Source organism: Humulus lupulus, chromosome 8 (genome assembly GCF_963169125.1).
Source record: "Humulus lupulus chromosome 8, drHumLupu1.1, whole genome shotgun sequence".
Classification (NCBI taxonomy): Eukaryota; Viridiplantae; Streptophyta; class Magnoliopsida; order Rosales; family Cannabaceae; genus Humulus; species Humulus lupulus.
Genome location: NC_084800.1, coordinates 120,937,538 through 120,951,008, shown reverse-complemented (window position 1 = coordinate 120,951,008; position 13,471 = coordinate 120,937,538).

The window sequence follows — 13,471 nt, the reverse complement described above, 5'->3', positions numbered from 1 at the left end:
AGAATATAACTCTTAATTCCTAAAAAGACTGTTTTGCCTCTCATAACTTATTAGTCCTCAAATTAATCCTAGGGGTAAAAGGATCATTTCGCTCTCGATTCCCGCTAATTTCTCTAGTGTTCCTATTATTAGATAATTAACCTTGTCATGTCCCATTAATTACCAAATACTTATTCAATATCTAGTAAATCCCAAAATATTTTCCAATTTTCCAAAAATACCCCTAGGCTCCCCCGAGCCGGGTATCCCAAAATATTTTCTAATCCGCTCACTAGGACTGTCTCGAGCCATATACTGCAAATATACCCATATAATAATGCGGTCTCAACAATTTATCACAAATAATCACATTTATTCCCTTAACGGACCAAAATTACAAATATGCCTTTATAAGCTAGAAATGGCCCACATGCATTTTTAATACTCATAAACATGCATATCGCATAATCATATAATCATATTAATCATGCACGCCACTTAATCATGCATTTTAACCATTTAATCAAACATATACCAATTATGCCCTCCCGACACGCTAATCAAGGCCTTTAAGCCTTATTAGTGATTTTGGGTTGTTACAATGCACATTTACAGATACAAGCTCTGATCAATTCCATATTCCACATTCATGCCATGCCATAATCACATGTATCACATGAATCACATACTGGGTGCAGTTTTCTTACATTTGGTCCAAGCATAGGTTACCAATAAATGACCCTCGAGCACGATCCTGATTCTGAACCCGTAGCGATCACCAAGTCACAACCATAATATAGAATTCTGTAAAAAAAAGTAAATAAAGACTTCTGGACCGAATCCTAGCTTCTGGGACATTGAACTCTACTAAATCGGGTAGTAGGATCAATCCCAAACCTTTAGGTTTAAGTTACAATGACAAAGGCTGTAATGCCCTGGGTAGCCAAGACCGTTACACTGTGTGTTTATGAAGGTGCAAGACTTGCTAATCAAGTCATTTAGTTGAAAATGTGTCACTAAAACCATTATTGATCTAGGGTTAAAAGATTATGATCATAAAAGATAAACTTCATTTAAATAAGCATTTCATACACGGGATCCCGAAAGAAATAGAGTTTAAAGGACAGTTTTAAAAAATTCAGGGTTATATACAACCACTAGCCACTCTAAGGGCAAAATAGACATTTAAGGTATTCTTGTCCCTGTCCAACCCTCAACCGTGGTGGATGAACAAATGACTATGTACATTCCACCTCTAGAGCTCTCCAAGTCAGGGTTGATCCAGCTTACCCTTGCCTTTACCTGCACCACGTAGCACCCATGAGCCAAGGCCCAGCAAGAAAACCAATACACAGAATATAACCAATAATAGTAACCAAACAATTCATAACTCATTAATCAAATACTCAATAGATCACATCATTCATATAATAAATGATATCAATCAACAATCTATCATCCAGATAATTAACATATCATCCAATATCTAGGGTTGACGCCCTTAGGTCGCACCCCCTGTATATCCCACTGACTCCGGTCCGCTTAAACCGAGCTTAGTGAAAATTAAGCTGTCCTCAGCTACTAGTTGCTGAGCCGCATCCTGTGCTCCAAAATTAATTCTGAGACTCTTAGGTTATTTATTTCATGTTCACATGGCATAATACCATCATACAATGTTGCATACAAGTATAGGGAACCCTTAGTCCCAACATAGTTACACAAACGGGTGCAGTTTTCTTACCTTTAATTTCGAGTGCTTTGATTACGAAAAATGACCCTCGAGCACGATCCCCCCTTCCGAGCCCTAGCGTACACCTAGTCACAATCATGGTAAGGGATTCCATCTATAATAAGTGAATAAAGGTTTTCAGACCAAGTTCTAGCCTTCGGGACATCGAATTCCACCAAACACGGTAGTGGAATCGATCCCGAGCACCCTAGGGTAAGTTCCCACACCTAAAACCTTCTAAAAGCCCAAAAATGCCCTTAAGAGCTATGGCCCTATACCCCCCATGCCACGGCCCGCCTCCAACCAGAGGCCCAACCTCCCCATTCAGCAAACATGCGTCGCGACCCTAAGCTCCCCATGCCGTGGCCTCCCCTTCCTTTTGGCTCCCATCTATTCTAAAGGGCCGCGACACACCAAGAACAGAGCCGCGACCCGACCCGTTCGAACCCATAAAATTCACCATTTTCAACGACAAAAACCCATCCAAATTAACCTAGAATCAACCTAACAACACAACCAACTCATCAAAAACACTCTAATATGTTCCCAGCAGCAAAACCCAACCGAAAACTAGACTCAAAACTCATTTAAACTCCAATTCAATCCTTGAAAATCAAAAGCTCATAAACACCTTAAAACAGCCAGCAATTTCTAGAATTCAAAAGCTAAACCATAGTTAAAAGATTACCTCTACTGAAGAATAAATCCACCAAGTAGTTACTGAGCTAATTCCCAAGTCCTTAGTTTCAATTCAAGTAATTCCTAGCCCAAAATTCCTCCTTAGCTTCCAGAGTTAGAGAGTTTCTAGAGGAAGCAAGAGTGAGAGAGAGAGAAGATTCAGTTTTGGCAAATTTCTATCTGTTTCCTTTGTTTTGTTTTATCTAACTTAAGTCAGTTAAGTTAATCCCAAGGCTCGGGGTACCAAAAATGTCCCTGAGGGAAAAATGGTAAATTTCCCCATTATTCCCTCCTAAACTCTCTAACTTCAAATATATCTCCAAATATTTGTTTCCATATCTTAATAACTCAATTACACATCAAATACCCAAAATACCCCTTGACTAGCATCGAATCAAGTATTGGGTCCCGTTGTGACTTTCCCGCTAACTGGCTCCCTAGGATCGCCTTGTGTCGTACGCTGCAAATATATCCACATAATAATGAGGTCTCAATCATTTATCACAAATAATCACATTTATGCCCTCAACTGGCCAAAATTATAAATATGCCCTTATAAGCTAAACAGGGCCCACATGCATATTAATACCCATAAACATGCATTTCATATATCCATATAATCATATAAACATGCTTATCACATAATCATGCATTAAATCATTTAAATCACTCATAAACCAATTATGCCCTCCCGACACACTAATAAAGGCCCTTAAGCCTTATTAGTGATTTTTGGGTCGTTACAAAAACCCACTTTTGGCTAAAGCTGCCCATGCATGCCGCGAATTTCCCTTAAGGGCTACGACATGCTCCCCAGATAGAACTCCCCTGTTTGAATTTTAGAACATGGGTCGCGACCCTAGACCTGGTTCCGTCCCTGGCACCAACGTAATCACCATTCTCCCTCTTTGTGTAAATGACCCTGGAAAATCCCCTAGAATACATCCAGAATCTGACAGACTAATCCAGTCTGTCATGGTCCCACTGGCATGACCTGAGTGGTATCCACCACACCAGCTAAGGGTCCTATGCATCCCTCCTGCAATAGGTCTTTAGCTCTAAGTACAGATGCCATAAGCATACATGTCCATGAACCTTGCCAAAAAATACAAGGGTTTCTCACCTCAAGCCCAAGAGTTACCATCCTTTCCTTGCAGTCTATCATTGCCTCAAACTCAGCTAACCAATCCATATAAATGATCATATCGAAGTCAGTCATAACCAACTCTATCAAATCAAATGATTTATCCTTTCCACAATAATCTAACTCATCTCTTAAAATTACAAATAGAGTACCACATTCTCATCACAACATAACCATGTATTCTGCATTTCAAGTCTAGGCCTCTATGATACAACAACGCAAAAAACAACATGGCACCAAAAACAATCAACAAATTACAAGAATCAAGACTAAAAACTGACCTGCCACCACTGAGGAAACAACCCTAGTCTCAGTCTCTGTCTCGGACTCTAACAGCGTCAGAGCAAACTCTTAAGCTGGGGTCGAGCTGTCGGCCCCATTTCTCTCATCTTTCCTCAGTCCTGGGCAATCCTTCTTACGGTACCCAAACATCCCACATAAGAAACATGCCCTTGCTCGACATTCTCCCAGATGGTGCCTCTTACACCGAATGCATGTCGGGTAGGGTTTCAATCCTTGTCCTTGCCCGATCCAATAAAAGGAGATATCAATGCTTGAGCTCTGCACTCTCCGACACTCTCCTTCCCAATCTCATTTCCTATGATCTTAACAACAAGAGCCTTCCCTACCACCTGAGCGTAGGTAGAGATTTCATGTACTGGGGCGACTCTAACGCCCTGAGCTATTATGGGAATCAGGCCCTGGATAAAACTTTCCTTTCGAACTACATCCATGGGTACCATATCAAAATCAAACTTGGTAAACCATTGAATATGTTAACATAATCTATTACTGTTGCATTTCCTAGAACCAGGTTCATAAACTCATTTGTCTTTGCAGTCTTGACTGCATCACAGTAATATCTTTCATTATACAGCTGCCTAAATTCTTTCCAGTTCATTACAGCTTCATCTCATGTCTGGGATACAACTTCCCACCACTCTGTGCATCTTCTCGCAACACATATGTTGCACAGATGACCTTATCGTGACCTACCACTCCCATTCTGTGGAGGATGGAACTGATCATGCCGATACATTGTTCAGCTTTGAATGGATCTAGGCCTCCCTCAAAAACTAGAGGGTAATATTCCTGGAATCTTCTACATAGAAATTCCCACCTGTTCTCAACCTTAGGCTGAGCCAATACTGGTGCCACTCCTGGCATAGCAAAGGAAGAGGTGTTCCCTAACAGAACCTGCAACTATTTTAATTGTCTCTACATTCTTAATTGCATATCTGTAAACAACTACTGCAAATTCTGAGTGGCAGGTGAAGGGTTCAAGCCTTGACTATAATTTTTAGCCTCGATATAGCCACCACCAGGTCCCATTAACTGCCTTGGGTACATAACCTCTGATTATTCTGTAGTCAATAACTTGATCCATTAAACATGATGAGCACATTCAAAAGCCTTCCCCCACTGGAACAATCACACAACACCACACTCACATACCATTGCGGTACCAAAATACATGCCCACAACATTCATGCATCAATCCATGACCCCTACTCTACCAACATACATACCATGCTCTCAACTCCAACATACAATTAACACATTTATATATTCACTGAGCAAGTATTCATACAATCATATCAATAGTCAAGGGCTAAGCCCTAACAGATTCTCATGCTCCCTAATACAGTATGCAGGTAGAGCATTTACATTCTATTTAAGCAGTTAAGCCATAACCACATAAATAGTTACCATACCCTGAGTGAAGCTTGTCCTTAGTGACAAGTGTACATGCCCAGCTTGTCTACAGGAACCCTTAACCTTGGCTCGCTCTGTTACCAAGTTTGTAATGCCCTACTACCCAGGGTCTGTTACACTCTGTATTTCAAATAGTGCTAAACTCGTTAAACAAGTCATTTTGCCAGAATCGTGTAACTAAATGTGATTAACAGTTTAGCGTTAAAAATGTTGTTCAAGGATACAAAAGTTTCACTAAAACATTTACTGTATACATTGGGATCCCAAATTACATTTAAAAGGTTAATTACAATAAAAGATTTACAACCAGCCGACCTAAGCGGCAAAATAAGGTTCAACCCTAGTTCCTCTTTAAACCCTCGGCCGTGGTGGTTTAGCAGTCGTATATGTACACATCATCGCCTAAGCTATCAAACTCAAGGATGGTCCAGCTTTCTTTTACCTTTACCTGCACCACATAGCACCCGTGAGCCGAGGCTCAACAAGAAAACTCAAATATGCTTATAAGCAGATAATAACATGTCACCAAATCATAATAAGCATGCCTAGCAGTAATAAACCTATTCCTGCATACTGGCAAGTACAAATAAATGATTATATGGTCCTGCGCCCTGAGTAGATGATTACTAAGTCAATCTGGAGTCCTGCACTATGAATAGATGACTATTAAGTCACTCTGGGGTCCTACGCCCTGAATAGATGATTATTAAGTCATTCTGGAGTCCTGCACCCTGAGTAGATGACTATTAAGTCACTCTGGGGTTGAACGCCCTGAGTAAATGAATATTAAGTCACTCTGGGGTCCTGTGCCCTAAGCAATGTGACGTTCTAGTCACCTGAGCCTTTTAGCCCTCACTTTTAGTAACTAGCCTTAAACTAGGCAAGCACTATAGTTTTCTTCGACCAATAGGTCGGACGAGCATATAATGCTCTTGTTGATTAGATCTTATCATATTGACCAACGTTCAATGCGCTATTGCCGTTCTTGACTCATAAGTCAATTCCATACGACCAACGTTCAATACTGTTTCTGATCATGACTAATAAGTCAGAGCTTCACGACTAGCACTAAACACCATTGATGTTTCTGACTAATAAGTCAGTGCGTAGCTCATATAAACAGTGTATTCCAGCATTCACAATGCAACAGATATCCAAATATAAAGCCCTCAACATGCTTCATCAACAATCACTAACATAATTATGATCATGCACATTTATAGAGACTCAAGCTCTGATCAATTCCATATTCAGCAGTCAGGCCATACCATATTCACATACATCAGATAATGGGTGCAATTTTCTTTCCTTTGGTCCAAGCATAGGTTACCAATAAACGACCCTCAAGCACGATCCTGATTTTGAACCCCTAGCGATCACCTGTCACAACCACAATATAGAATCTCGTCAAAAACAAGTAAATAAAGACTTTCAGACCGAATCCTAGCCTCCCGAACGTTGAACTCTACTAAAAAGGGTAGTATGATCGATCCCGAGCCCTTAGGTTTAAGTTCCCATGACTAAAACCCACTTTTGGCTAAAGCTGCCTAGGCATGTTGCGACTTTCCCTTAAGGACTGCAGCATGCTCCCCAGACAGAGCTCCCCTGTCTGAATTTCAGAACACGGGTCGCGACATGCTCCCCAGTCAGAACTGCCTCCACCTTCATCAAGCCTCGGCCGTGGCGCCCAATAATAGGGTCGTGGCCCGACCTCATACCCAGCCATTTTCTCCATTTCCCCATTTAAAAACCTTCCAAAAACCTATCCAAACATCTCCAAATCCCCCAATGGCCCAAAACCATCAAAACCTAAGCTTTAAACAATTCAAAAACTCATCAAAACGTAAAATCCAATTCAAGCATAAAAACTCGAAAACTTAAAACTTGGATTACCTCTGATTGAGTTGTTTCCCAGCTAAATTCTCCGACTAATAATCTTTTAATATTCCCTAGAATCGCTATGACTCTAACCTTGCTTGAATCTGAGTCCAAAAACTCGAGTTTCCTTCCAAAATGCGATTTGTGTCAAAAAGGGAAAACGAGAGAAAGAGAGAGAACGTACTGAACGTTCTTTTTATGTTTATGATAGGTTACTTCAGGCTTAAGTTACCTCAACCAAATCCTAATGCTCGGGGTCCCAAAAACGCCCCCGGGGTAAAATAGTCAAAATTCCCTCTTGATCCCACTAACTTTCAATATATCAGCAAATAATCATTCCCATTACCCAATATCCCAGTAATGTGTTAAATACCCAATATACCCCTTGACTCACTTCGAGTCAAGTATGGGTCCCGTTGTGAATTTCCCATCAGCTTGCTCCCTAGGAACGTCTCGTGCCGAGTAGCCTATATATATCCACACACATACCACATATATGCCAGATATACCCATAACGGGTCAAATTACAACAATTGCCCAATTAATCATAAATGGGTCCACATGAACATTTAATACATCTAAACATGCATATCATGTCATATTATAAAACAACTCACATAATCACATAATGATGCACATATATATCACATAATCACACAATTTCATAATTTTCCATCTTGGCCCCCTAAGCCTTATTCGAGGTTATCCCCAATCATCCTCCTAATTTCTAGATTGCCTTTTTCTGGAAGGATGGTCTCGCTCCCACTCACTTCTACTCCTTCTAGCGAATTCGTAAGTATTTTGCTATAGTCCTCACTGATTTGATTTTCCCTTTCATTTTCGTGCTCGATTAACTCACTCAAATCTTTCATACAACCGATTATCATCGTCCCCAACCCACAGACACCATGAGAGAACATACGGAAGCTATCCTCAAGCTCCCCTATGGTCGGCGATCCCTCTCTTACCTTCTCCATGAGGACAAGCTCTGAGCTTTCAGTCTCTTGGTTGAAGGCGAGTCCATAGACGACTCTGGGATCCAAAAATATGCGAGGTGGGAATACGTCCCAATCTCCACCGCAAGGAGGAGACCCTCAGGATTTTAGGCCCATGACACCGCCCTTTGCACACCTGGGCCACCAGGCTTGGGCAATGAAGCCCAAGATGAGGCTTCAATAAGCTCGGTGGATGAAGGTAAAGTAGTGCTGGATCCATCTATGTGGTCTCTCACTCTTCTTAAATATGAATATGATGTAATGGTCCTTTTTAAGGACCCCACGAATAACTTCCTAGCCTAGTCGAGGGTAGACCTTAGATTTCATAGGTTCGATAGTTGGTTAGGATAGTACCAAAAAATGTATAGTTTAAACGAGTTTTGGGATGGGGTAGTTGTGTAGTATGGTACAAATGACTATAGGGACCTTTCGAGGATGTTTCCTACTTTCAGGGAGGGGGCTCTAGTGGCCTCGTTAGAAGATAGGGGAATTTGTTGGTCCCCGAGTTCAAGCTAGAATGAGTCCACTAGTTAAGTTTCTTTTCACTTGGAGTCTCATTACTTGTGGCATCCTTAATCATCTGCTGATATACTATTTTCCTTTTCTTTTCAGTTGACATGGAGCCGGACCTGGACAATCTCTTTGGGCAGCCTCCTAAGGTCTAAGGTACCGAGCGAAGATGCGCCGCCTTGAAGAGAGGTGTTGCTTGGAAGTCTGCGAAGTTTGTAGAGGGTTCCTCTCCCTCGAAGCCTGTCTCAAACAATGCCAAACCCTAGGCTCCGAACTCTATGGATGTGGCCGATGGAACTACTCCCATGACCTTAAAGGCAATCACCATCAATCCTCAGCTACCATGCCACCTCTTCAAGTGAAGAAGTATCCTCCTCCCCCCTTCGCCTGGTACCTGCTGGAGACAAAGGCATAGAGGTTAAGCCTCCATCGGTTCCCAAGTCTGTAGGTGCCCCGACCCCGATCATGATCCGTCAGTTTGTGGCCTTATCCCACGTTCGAGAATATCCTTTGGATATTGTGATGGGGATTCTAAGAGCTGATCTGTGCTCAAACCTGTTGTCTTGGGTAGGCCACTCTTGTAGCAATCTCGACGCCAATGTGTGGCAATTTTTTAGGGGGGAAATCCCCACACGCCTCATTGACCAAACTATGGAGCTCGAGGTTTCGGTAAGTCTGTCTCATTTGATTCTTACTTTCTTGGTTTCTTGATAATTTTCTAACTATTGTAGAACCTTTTTTTTCATACCCTTTTTGGTATCCTTCACCAAAGCTCTCTTTTCTCCTTGAAAATGGTAGTGGCTGAGACACTGGTCTATGACACAAACCAGGTTCTAATCTGTGCTGAGAACGATTTGAAGGAGGCCAAGGGAGCCCAGGCCAAAGGCGAGGAGGCCCGAGCTCGATCTGAGCCATCGCTTCAAGAAGTTTGAGAGGCCCAGGCCAAGTCCGAGGATGCCCTCAAAAGTTCTCCAGGCCAAAATCGCCTCCTCTGAGGCTAATGTCAACAATCTGAAGGCAGAGCTCGACACCAAGATGACAGATTTTGACGCTGCTAGGGTCGAGATCAATTGCTTGAAGGTGGAGACAAATTTTGCCAAGGCCGGGACATAATGCTTGAGGGAGGAAAATAATTTAGCCTTCAAGATCCTCATGGATGAGATGAAGCGCATTATCGAGGAGTTCAAGGCCAAGAAGGATTGGGCTATAGAGCGAGCCATGTATATGATGTGGTCTTTGAACCCCGAGATGGACACGTCGTTTGTCTAGGACAAGGAAGAGGAGTTCATCTCCAAGTGGAAGACTCTATTGGCAGAGGATGAGGTCACAACTACTACCTTGGATGGTGGAGATGAGGATGAGAAAGGCGAGCTGGCCAACTTTGGTTTAGTTGACCAACAATGAACTGTTTTGAATAGGATTGCATCCTTTACTATTTTTTGTAATTATTTTTATGCTCGTTGGGCAAAGACAATCAAAACATTTACTTATATTTCTTGCTTATATGTCAATGGTAGTTTTTATCTTTATGCTCATATTCCTTACTTGAAATATTTAAGTATATTGTCTACCTTGGATGCTTTTTACTTTTTCGCACTCTTAAATTTCTTTGGTCTAAACATTTATGAATATTGGGCATAAAGTGTTGAATTTTTTTATCTATACAAATACTTGTTGGGTTTAAGCTCGAATTTCAGCGCATTCATGCATAGTTCATTTGATTGCCCTTTTTCGACTTCGTTATTGTCAAGGTCGAATATTAATTTTACCATGTATTTTATTAAAAAAAATACTTTGTGGCGCGTAACCTCGTTAGTCTAGTTATAATTTGTTCTTCCATAGTAACTATTCCTCATCCTCAAGTATTGTCTCGAGGTTGCGAGATTGAAACTTATTTGTAAAAGCTTTCAGCACTGTCTCAACTTATGATTTTTGTTTATTTATCTAGAATTCCAACTTTTACTTGTGTCAATTAGGGTTTGCTGGTTTGTTCCAGACTTGTTTAATTCGTGTTTGGTTAATATTCCATACACTGTCATTGTTTACTTCATGTTAGGTTAACAATCCGTACATTTGGTTAAAGTTTATTTTTATTGATGTTATGTTTTTTCGAGCTCATGGTATGATTGTACACCACTTATGCCCCCTTAATATCCTATGATTGTGATATTAAGTTATTGAATTTTGAGAGCTTGCAAAAAGTATAACTATAAAAATACAAAATTTGAATAAAATTCAGAGCTCTATTGATGGAAAGCAAAAATACAAGCTAGGTTAAAATGAATAAACATCGTTCCTATATTACTAATAATAAGGTCATAGATGTTCACCATTCCAAACTCACGGGGACTAAATATCCATTCAATTTCTCTAGTTTATAAACACCAGGTCAAATGATGGACTCACTTTGGTAAGGTCCTTCCCAATTAGGCCCGAGTACCCCTGCAGACGGGTCTTGTGTGGCCAAAAATATGTGCATGAGCACCAACTCTCCCAATCCAAATTTCCTGTCTTTAACCTTCTTGTTAAAAATATCTCGTAGCCCTCTACTGGTATGCAACGTTTCTTAGATGGCCTTCGTCTCGTCTTTCTTCAATTAGGACTAAACTCTCTTCGAGATGGGATTGGTTCGAGATTTGGTCGTACGCCTTGCGTCTTATTGTTGGGATTTCGACCTCAATAGGTGGCATAGCCTCGCAACCATAAGCAGGGAGAAGGGGGTATGTCCTATTGAGGTATGTGCTATCGTTCTGTACGCCAATAGGACTTGTGGTTGTTCTTCTGGCCATCTTCCTTTAGCTTCTTCTAGCCTTTTCTTGAGAGAACTCTTTAGAGTTTTATTTACTGCTTCAACCTGGCCATTTGCCAGTGGATGGGCCATAGAGAAAAAGCTTTTAATTATTCCATTCTTTTCTTAGAAATGTGTGAACAGGTCGCTGTCGAATTAGGTTCCATTATCTAATATGATCTTCTTGTGCATTTCGTACTTAAATATTATATTCTTCCCCACGAAATCCAGAACTTTTTTCGAGGTGGTAGTAGCAAGTGGTTTAGCTTCAGTCCATTTTGTCTAATAATCAACAGCGACTACAACATATTTTACTCCTCCTTTTTTGGTTGCCAAGGAACCTATGATGTCAATTCCCTATGTCGCGAATGGCGTCAAAGAGCTCATCATGGTAAGCTCGATGGGTGGAGCTTGCGGTATCGAAGCGAACCATTAACATTTGTCACACTGCTTAACATATTTGAACGAGTCAGCTTTTACTATAGGCCAGAAGTATCCTTGCCTAACTACCTTTTTTGATAGACTATGCCCCCCAGTGTGGTCTCCCCAAAATCCTTCATGGATTTATTCAAAAATATTCCTTGCCTTGGGTGGAGTTACACACCTTAGTAGCTGCATCAAATACCCTATTCTGTATAATCTTCCTTCCAAGATGGTGTATCTTGGTATTTTGTACATAAGTTTACTAGCCTCATTCCGGTCTGCTGGGAGACTTCCAATTTTGAGGTATTAAATTATGGGGGTCATCCACGTAGGTTGCGAGTCAATCATGTCGACATCTTCTTCTTAGGGCTCGGTTATACTTGGACAGGTAAGAATTCGACCGACACAACATTAAGCATGTCAGCCTCTTCGGTCGTGGCGAGCCTAGCCAGTGCGTCCGCATTTGATTTTTTCTCTCGTGGAACTTCTTCTATGACATAGAACTCAACCCAAACACTGCCTTAGCTTTCTCCAAATAGGCTGCCATTTTAATGCCATTGTAACGCCCTGGATAACCAAGACCATTACGCTGTGTGTTTTAAATAGTGCAAGACTTGCTAATCAAGTCATTTAGACAAAATGTGAATCCAACGTCATCAACAGATTAGGAATAAAAGATTTTGGTCACAAACAAGCTATTTTCATTAAAAATGACTGTTTAAATACATGGAAACTTAAAACAGGGTTTAGATGACCTAGTTACAGCAAATTCCGAAGGTTATAAGCAATTCAAGCCACTCTAATGGAAAAATACACATTTTAGGTTTCCGTCTCTGTACAATTCCCCGAGCGTGGCGGCCGAGCAGCTGACAATGTACACCTTGCCCCCAGAGCTCTCCAACTCATGGTTGATTCAGCATACCCCTGCCTTTACCTGCACCACGTAGCACCCGTGAGCCGAGGCCCAGCAAGAAAGCATGATATCATAGCAAGATGAACTTTATTAATCAAATAATCCACAATGTACAACTAGGAATTCGACATTTCATAACATTTATCTAATCAATATTAACACTCAGCAGATTAATAGTTTATCATCCAGACAGTCAACCAATCATATCCATAACACAATATTCACGCTCAAAATCAACAGTTTATCACATCCATCAAATAATATTCAGGGTCAGCGCCCTTAGGTCACACCCTCTATATCACACACTGTCTTCGGCTCACTTGGGTCGCCCCCAGTGTAATACTCACTGACTCCGGCTAGCTTAACCGAGCTCAATGATAAATAAGCTGCCTCAGCTACCAGTGGACGAGCCGCGCCCTGTGCACAAATATTGATTCCGACACCCTTAGGCTGGTTATCGCATGTCCCATGGCATAATAATACCATCTCATGACATGATATACAAATATAGGGAGATCTTAGTCCCATCGTGTCCACATGGTTAATCACATTCACATAACAATGCATACAAACATAGGGAGCACTTAGTTTCAACCTAACCACATAATCAGGTGCAGCTTTCTTACCTTTCGATTCACTATCTTTGATCACTTGACTCCTTGAGCACGATCCCTCTCGATCCCTAGCGCTCACCTAAACAAAATCATAGGTCAAAGTC